At 37.7% G+C, this 8,379-nt stretch overlaps 1 protein-coding gene across 1 annotated transcript in view; it reads left to right on the top strand.

Moving 5' to 3' along the window:
- The first annotated feature begins 666 nt into the window (after nucleotides 1–666).
- The window catches only part of LOC113019148 (E3 ubiquitin-protein ligase TRIM21-like), a 32,787-nt gene continuing 25,074 nt past the window's right edge, over nucleotides 667–8,379 (top strand). Inside the window, exon 1 of the mRNA XM_026162693.1 lies at nucleotides 667–732. The gene's annotated coding sequence lies outside the window, so the exon portion shown is untranslated. The remainder of the gene's footprint in view (nucleotides 733–8,379) is intronic.

Genomic DNA, 8,379 nt, shown 5'->3' with positions numbered 1-8,379 from the left:
CTGTTACAACTGACCCAGACTCCTATAGCCACGAACTAGCTAACATTACAGCCAACGGCTAAAACATTAGCACTAAAGACCTACACAGAATATATCCCCATAGACATACAAATAACATAATTTACATTTGATGAGTTTAACTGCAAAGCAGATAATGCTATTAGAAATTGAAATAAAGTAGAAAAACTTACTTTTTGGCATACAAATTACTTTTTTTCATGTTAAATTGTCTGTGTTTGACAAAATGTGCTGATTTTTCACATGTGATAGCAGAACTGAATTGGGCATGCACAGGATGAGTCACATCATTTGAAACTTAGCCCTGATTGGAGAAATTGGAAGTGTTACAACTATCCCCGGTCTCCCCTATTGTGCTACTGTTGTAAGCTACGTTAAATACTGTTATAAAAATATCAGTTAAAAATATTCAAAATATCAGGATCAGGAAGATGTCAGCTGTGTTTGTATTTGTTTTCTCTCGTTATTCTTTCTCTTTTTTTCCTTTTTTTTTCTCATGACGTTTGTGTGTTTGTTTCTCTTCCATGACGTTTCCAGTAACCGAGTATTTCGTAGTGACGTGTCGCAACTCCTTACAGTTGAATTTAAAGGGCTGGTTTCGGGATTAATATGGAAAAAAACGAAACTGAAACTGAACCAGAGAGGAGCAAAGTTTGGAGACAGCAGCAGATCGCACAGCCGAGGATCGAGACATTGCGAGATACGAAGGAGCAGGTAGGCTGCTCAGCACTTTGGTGTTTACTTTTTGAAAAGTCTCATGACAAAATAACCTGACAATCTCACTAACACTCCCTCTCGTGCCTGCATGAGTGAAGGAGAATCAGATCATTTTAAAATATTACGACTTTGTATAATATTATATATTATATGAATTTTATTTTGTGTAGATGTTGTGAAGTCATCTTGTGTGTGAATTTGTAAAAGATATTCTATTATCAAAGTACTCAGATGCAATGAAATATCACTCAGACACTTAGAGCAGTTTTAAACGTGCACGGGTGAGAGACTCAGGGAGAGACTCACACACCTCCTTGGTGCAGTCTGGCTTTATTTATACACATCATGAAGCATACAAAAAAGGAAATATCATCCTTATCTTGTCAAGAAAACAGGTGTGGTTTATCAAAAAACTTCGTGTTCTCTACAAGGTTGTTTCTTACTCGTGGGTGGCGGTTTCCTGCTAGTGTGAAGGCAAACAGTGACAATGTGAAGGCAAAGACTGATAATGTGAAGGCAAGCAGTTTCCGTTATAAAGTAGGGAGCCAGCAATTAAAATATGCAGCTGGTTGAGTACAGAACAGAAATATAAACACTCTTAGCTGATTATTATATGAATAATAAAATCTTTAAGAGCAAAAATACTCTGACAGAATTAAAATCTAACAAGTTGATGTTAACTGATAGTTTGCAGAGTGCAGCACACAACGTTATATAGGCACAAACTTAACTCCAGTTAATTACACGTCGATCGTTTGAAGATAAGGAAGCTGTTACAACCTGCACGGGGTGTGTGCTCAAACTACTTTTTCCACTAGGCTGCTTTTCTTTCCATGGCAGGAATAAACAAATCCAACCTGAAATACAAATACTGCTCTTGGAGAGTCATTTTAACTCCTTCTAGTCCAGAGCAGACATGGTGTGAATGTTTGTGCTGTGCAAAGGAAAATGTCACTTCCCCCTTCTTCACGCATGGTCAAAACACTGAACGGTAGATTTATGTATGGGTTTATATAAAGAGACATGATATAACCATAAATTAATGTTTTATGGTGACCTGCATCAATAAAACTAATTACTAATTGCATTTATGTAGATCCCCGTGTTATGTACATGACCCATGTCTTTGTACATTTATATTTGACTAAACATCATGTACACTATAACCACACATAAATATTCATTTTTTCTCCTACACCAAGTTGATTGGGATTAGACACAAACTTATGCAACACAACTCCAAACGGTTTCATGTGTAACAGTCACTGTTACACATGAACCACTGAATAGTACTTTTGTCGCACTGTATAAGGGTCTTAGATTGAATTCAGGCTGGGGACAGTGTGGCGTTTGCATGTTCTCCCTGTGCCCGGGTGGCATTTCCTCCCACAGTACACAGACATGTTAGGTCAATCATGTTGCATGTTGTTTAATCTTAAGCCCAGGTCACTCTTGATGTAATCACAATGTAATCTTACTGAGACGAACTCTTTAACTTCCTGTTTTCATTTGGCTAGAGAAATAAATAAATATCTCATTAATCTCATATGGATATGTATTCTGATATAAGGACATCTGTGTTAGTAAACTATGACAGCATTGCACCGAAAAAGCTATTTTTAACCTTAAACCCGTATTAAACCCAGTAAACTACTGTACAAGTAGTTTGGTTCCTAATGTTAAGAAAGCACAATACTTGAAATAAACTGGAAGAATACTTACATTTCCGAAAGTTTTAAACACAGCCAGTATGCAGTCTGTACCACAACTACTATGGTCACACGCAAAATAAAAATAAAATGATAAAGCTCTCAATTTAAGTTTTATTAATCACCTGGCTATTGAATGAAAAGAACAGTAATAAGAAAACAGATGAAAGAAAAACTTCTTGGCCAGAGGATGTGGAGGTGTGGTGAAATTTAGGGAAAGATAGACATAGAGTTGAGGATGTTAAAGTAAATTAGACATCATTAAATCATACACTGCTCATTTTTGCTTTACTGACAAATATGTTGATAATATTTTTTTTACAGACACCCAACTTATCAACATGAACATTCCAGGTTGCCACTGCGGTTGGACCAAACGTACAACTTACCACGGCTTGAGAGTTCACCAGGGATTGAAGGGATGCACGCCAAAGGGAATGAGGATCCCTCAAAGTGAACAATCCAGGTTCTCCCATAAACCGAGCTACAATGAACCTCAAATCAAAGTAGAAGAGCCTTTTGTGGATTACTTCAAGAGTTCTGGTGAGTGTTTGTGCTGATGTAGGACCAGGAGAAATATCCTCACTAAAACTCCTGTTATCATCCCAGTTTACAGTGACTGTCTTCTTTCTCTACAGTCTTTGAGACTCCACAGCGCGCTCGTCAAACTACTGAACTTGAAGATTCGAGAGCTCGTAATTATCTGCAATCTTCTGTCGGTGGACAGCAGGTACTGCATATTTCTTAAGGACGACCATTCAGATGCATGTAAAATGGACTTACACAGAAGTATACATTATCAAGCCAAAATAAAGCTCCTCATAAAGAGCACAAGGTGGCCGAAAACATCACTTTGCCAGTTTGCTAAGAATTTACAGGCCTTTTGCCTGCATTGTTCAACAGATTAATTCCTGGTTTCAAAGTAAAACTATATAAACATTAGTTTTATTCTTCCTCCAAAGGTAAAGAGTATGTAACCTGAAACCCTTATTAAACCCATTCAACTACTGTACCTTTAGTATCACATTCTAAGTTTGGTTCAAAATGTTAACAAAAGCACGATACTTCAAATAATTCGGAACAACACTTACTTTTCTGACGGTTTTAAATACAGCCACTATGCAGTCTATACCACGACTACTATGGTCACAAAAAATAAATAGAAATGATAAAGCTGTTAATTTAAGTTTTATTGATCGCCTGCCTACAAAAATGAAAAGAAAACAGATGAAATAGAAACTGCTTACCAGAGGAGTCCAGAGGTGTGGTGAAATTTAGGGAAAGATAGACATAGAGTTAAGGATGTTGTTAAACTAAATTAGACACGAACTACATCCTTAAATCATACACCGCTCATTTTTGCTTCACTGACAAATATGTTGATAATATTCTGTTGCAGACACCCAACTTATCCAACATGAACAAACAGGTTTGCCACTGCGGTTGGACCAAATATACAACTTACCACGGCTTGAGAGTTCACCAGGGAATGATGGGATGCACGCCAAAGGGAATGAGGATCCCTCAAAGCGAACAATCCAGGTTCTCCCATAAACCGAGCTACAATGAACCTCAAATCAAAATAGAAGAGCCTTTTGTGGATGACTTAAAGAATTCTGGTGAGTGCACCGATGGTACAGCATTTGTGCTGATGCAGGACCAGGAAAAATGTCCTCACTAAAACTGCTGTTATCATCCCAGTTTACAGTAACCGTTGATGTATTTCAGCATTTTATGTATTTTAGCAGTATAGTGACCCCAACATCACGCTTAAACCATTCATAACTGATAACAGGCATAGAACAGTTTACAGTGACAGTCTTCTTTCTCTACAGTCTTTGAGACTCCACATCGCTCTCGTCTAACTACTGAACTTGAAGATTCCAGAGCTCGCCGAGTTCTGGACTTTTCTATTGGTGGACAGCAGGTACTGCATATTTCTTAAGGACGACCATTCAGATGCATGTAAAATGGACCCATACTGAAGTATACATTATGAAGCCAAAATAAATCTCCTCATAAAGAGCACAAGGTGGCCAAAGGCATCATTTTGCTCATTTGCTAAGAATTTAACAAGCCTTTGGCTGCATCATTCAACAGATTCATTGCTGACTTCAAAGTAAAACTACATAAACATTAGTTTCATTCTTCCTCCAAAGGTAAAGAGAATGTAACGAGTTCCATTTGTTTGTTTGTCTGCCTGTCTTTCTGTTTCTTAGCAAGATGTTAGTTTTCAATATCATTTTTAAATTTTGTGTGATGTTTGATACCAATAACAACTCCAGCCGATTTCATTTTGGTGAACAGAACTTCACTACAATAGGCCTTGGAGGACATGAGCACCTAGGATGACTAAGCATTTTACCTTGACCTTCTTTGTTTGAGCGTAAGGTCAAAGTTGACGCTTGCGCTCTGTTGCTCTTGTTGTAGCTTATGGTTGGCACAGCTCACAGCTCAGTAAGCAGCAATCAGTCTTAAACAGAAAGCTCTGTGTTTGCATACAGCTCAGTCAAAGCCACCACACCCCTAACTTTAGGCCTTTATTAATATCCACATAGATAGATCATATAGCCAATTTTTTGACCAGTAAAACTGTTAGGAAGGGGGCAACTATTGTAGTTTTGTACCTGGTTTTAAACATGTATTTTAATCCTATTTAGCCTGATATTTTGACACTAGAGTCTGTCTGTTGGGACTGAATCACTTTCGGAGCCATCCTCCAGTGGCCACTAGAGGAACTGCTGTTTATGAGAATTCATTTTCCAGCCCAATATTAATCAGTTCTCCAGGTTGATTAATAATTGGATTGTTTATCCACCATTACATTAACATTTGCAGTGTCCAGTGACATGCTTCATGTGTGCTATCATCTCTGGTACAAGCTCAAAGCAGGAACTCTTTTAAAAGCGCTATACAAATACAGGCAAAAAAAAAAAAAATGCTCGCAAACCTGAAAAACACAAAACTCTCGTGCCAGCAAATCTCAGCATAACAGTCGACTCTTTTTTTTAAATCTCATTATAACTTGTAAATATTATACGTGTCCTTTGTCCTCTTTCAAGGCTAAACAAGAAAAACTGAAAGCTCATTTACAGCAACAAATTCATATCAGAGAGCACAAAATGGCAGAAGTCAGATCATCAGTAACAGACTGCAAGGTAAAGACTGTAACATATGTTTTATTTTTTTGTTTTGTTGTTTTGTTTGCTTTAATATCTTTGCTCTAAACCCTCCATTCTGTTTGACGGCTTTCAGGCTAGTTTGGATGCAGAGTGGCTGGAAGTCAACGATTTCTTCTCAGACATAATAAAAGTTGTGGAGGATGCTCGGCAGCAAGCCCTTCAGCCTCTGGAGGAAAGGTTGGTCCTGTGAGATTATGATGTTGCAGTTAGTCTCTCAGTTCATCAGTGAGGAACAGCTTAACATCACCACGGAGATCCTTTGTGTTGCTATGGTGCAGTACATTTGAATAAAATAGGCTCTCTTGTGCACACTCTAGGAGACGGAAAGTAAAAAGAGACACTCAGGATCTCCTCCAGAAGCTTCAGAGAGAAATTGATGTGCTCAAAAAGGCCATTGATGAGTCAATCAAAAACCCAGACTTGGAGGTGAGCCACAAGGTCCTGAAGTCCATCTTCTGGTCTTTTGAATACTGGAGCATAAAAGCACTTAAAAGAGGAAACATTTAATTTCTATTCTGTGTCAGTTCTGCTTCATTTAAAATCATTACATTTAATGATGTCTCCACACATATACAGGTTTCTCCTCTAACAGGCCTGAATGACTCTAACTGGAAAAACGTACATGTTGACACTTCACTGTCCTTCGGCACACTGAGAGCTACGACTTCAACCATGATGAAGCAAATTCACAAGGAACTGGATAAACTCTCACCCATCGGTGAGTCTTTTGATTCATCATGACTAGTATTAAAATCTATACTTGATATACTGCATCTTACTCAGATTTCTACTTTCACAGAATTCAAGAGGATTCCTACATTTGCAGGTGTGTATGTCAAATTAAGAACAGTATTAAAATAGAAAGAAATGGCAGTTGTTCCACATTTTCATTGTAAATACATACAAGACACACTGATGGACAACAGACAAGTCCCAGATGTTGACATTGACTAACAGAAGGAAACAGGTGCGGCTCAAATGTTGAAAGGATGGATCCTCAGTTTCTTATTGGAAAAAATCCTTTGGGAAATTATCATGTTTGACCTAAGTTATAACTGATTTCAAAATAAAATCCCCATGATACTTACAGTATAGGTATTTAGATTCTTTAAACTCCGGCATTTAAAATAAAAACCTCTTGTGATGTATTAGATGTAATAAAAGTTTTTATTGTCCAGAATTGGAGTCTTCTTGCTAAGTTTTTGTTAGATATGAAAATTCATATGTAGTTTACTAAACTAAAATCTAATTTTCTTATGTAATATTCAAAGGTCATTTAGAAAACAATGGCAAAGATCATTTTAAGATAACCAATTTTAATATTTTCTCACTTGTTATCTTTTTATCCAGTTAATACAAGTAGCTGGTGAGGTGTTGAAACTGTATGACATGAGTTATATTTTTTCTGTTGATGATCTCTTTCTGGTCGTACTGTAACAATTAAATCATCTTTTAATCACGTGTGTTCTTTTGACCGCAGTGGACGTGAAGCTGGACCCCATCACCGCACACCAAGACTTGAAATTTCTGATAATGGGAAAAAAGTGAAAGATAGTGGAAATATGTCGACAGATCCTGACTCTCTGCAGAGGTTTGATGTATTTGGAAGTGTCCTGGGGCTCAACAGGCTGTCCTCTGGCAGGGCATACTGGGAGGTGGAGGTCAGGAATAAGCCCGGGTGGATCTGGGTGTGGCGAGACGTGACGCAAACCGCAAGGGGAAACTCTCAATCAGTCCTGACAACGGTTACTGGGTTGTTGTACATTATGAAGATCAGAAATATGCAGCCCTAACAACACCACCAGGGAGCCTGTCACCTAAAAGGAAACCTCGGAAAGTCGGGGTGTTTGTAGATTATGAGGAAGGTCTTGTGTCCTTTTACGATGTGACATCTCAGTCTCACATCTTCTCATTTACTGAGTGTTCGTTCGGTGGTGAGATCCTCCCGTACTTCAGTCCACATCTGAAACAAAATGAGAAAAACAGCGATCCTTTGATTATCTCTACTGTGCAAAAGCAGTAGTAATCACATGCACTGGATCTGGTGCAGTGAATGCATCACTGATAAGCAATATATGTGTCCAGGTGTGCAGTAACAGTTTAATGTTTTTTCTGTGTTTAAACAGAGTTTTCTTACCTCTCTACCAGGCATTTGCTTGCCCAATTTTCAACATTATTCATTATAACATGCATTGATGAAGATCTCCTGACTCAGGTTTTTATGTACTATATTTTCTCACTTTTATTTTCATTTGAAAAGTAAAAACTAAGTCTTACATACAGCAGTGCAAATGTATGAATTTACAGAAACAATTGTTAGCATGCGTGTTGAAACACCTTTTGCAAAAGACAGAAATGACAAAATCTCTTCTAAAGATAAAGCTGTTAAAAACACTTTAGACACTATTCCTGTTTCTTTAAGAAAAAACATTAGGACATATTATGATCAAATGATGTTACGTACTGATCACCAGTAACTGGAGCTGGTGATTTTTCAAAATCAGCTATTAGCCAATCCTATCACAGTAGCATGAAAACACATTTTTTAAAGTTTTGTTTTATTTTATCTTCTAATCACTTACAAAACAAATTGCAGACAACCAGCAGACTGAGGAACTTCCTCTGAAAGCTCTTGGATTATCCCACTGTTGGTCTCCTTCACTCACTCACGTGTCCCGGATAAATGTCTTCACAGACATTTTAAACACTTTGACCAATTTTTTCACTGCCCCTTATTTGGACATTTGTAGCCT

Source organism: Astatotilapia calliptera, chromosome 3 (genome assembly GCF_900246225.1).
Source record: "Astatotilapia calliptera chromosome 3, fAstCal1.2, whole genome shotgun sequence".
Classification (NCBI taxonomy): Eukaryota; Metazoa; Chordata; class Actinopteri; order Cichliformes; family Cichlidae; genus Astatotilapia; species Astatotilapia calliptera.
Note: the sequence above shows the minus strand (reverse complement) of the source record. Positions and strands in the feature narration are given on the sequence as shown.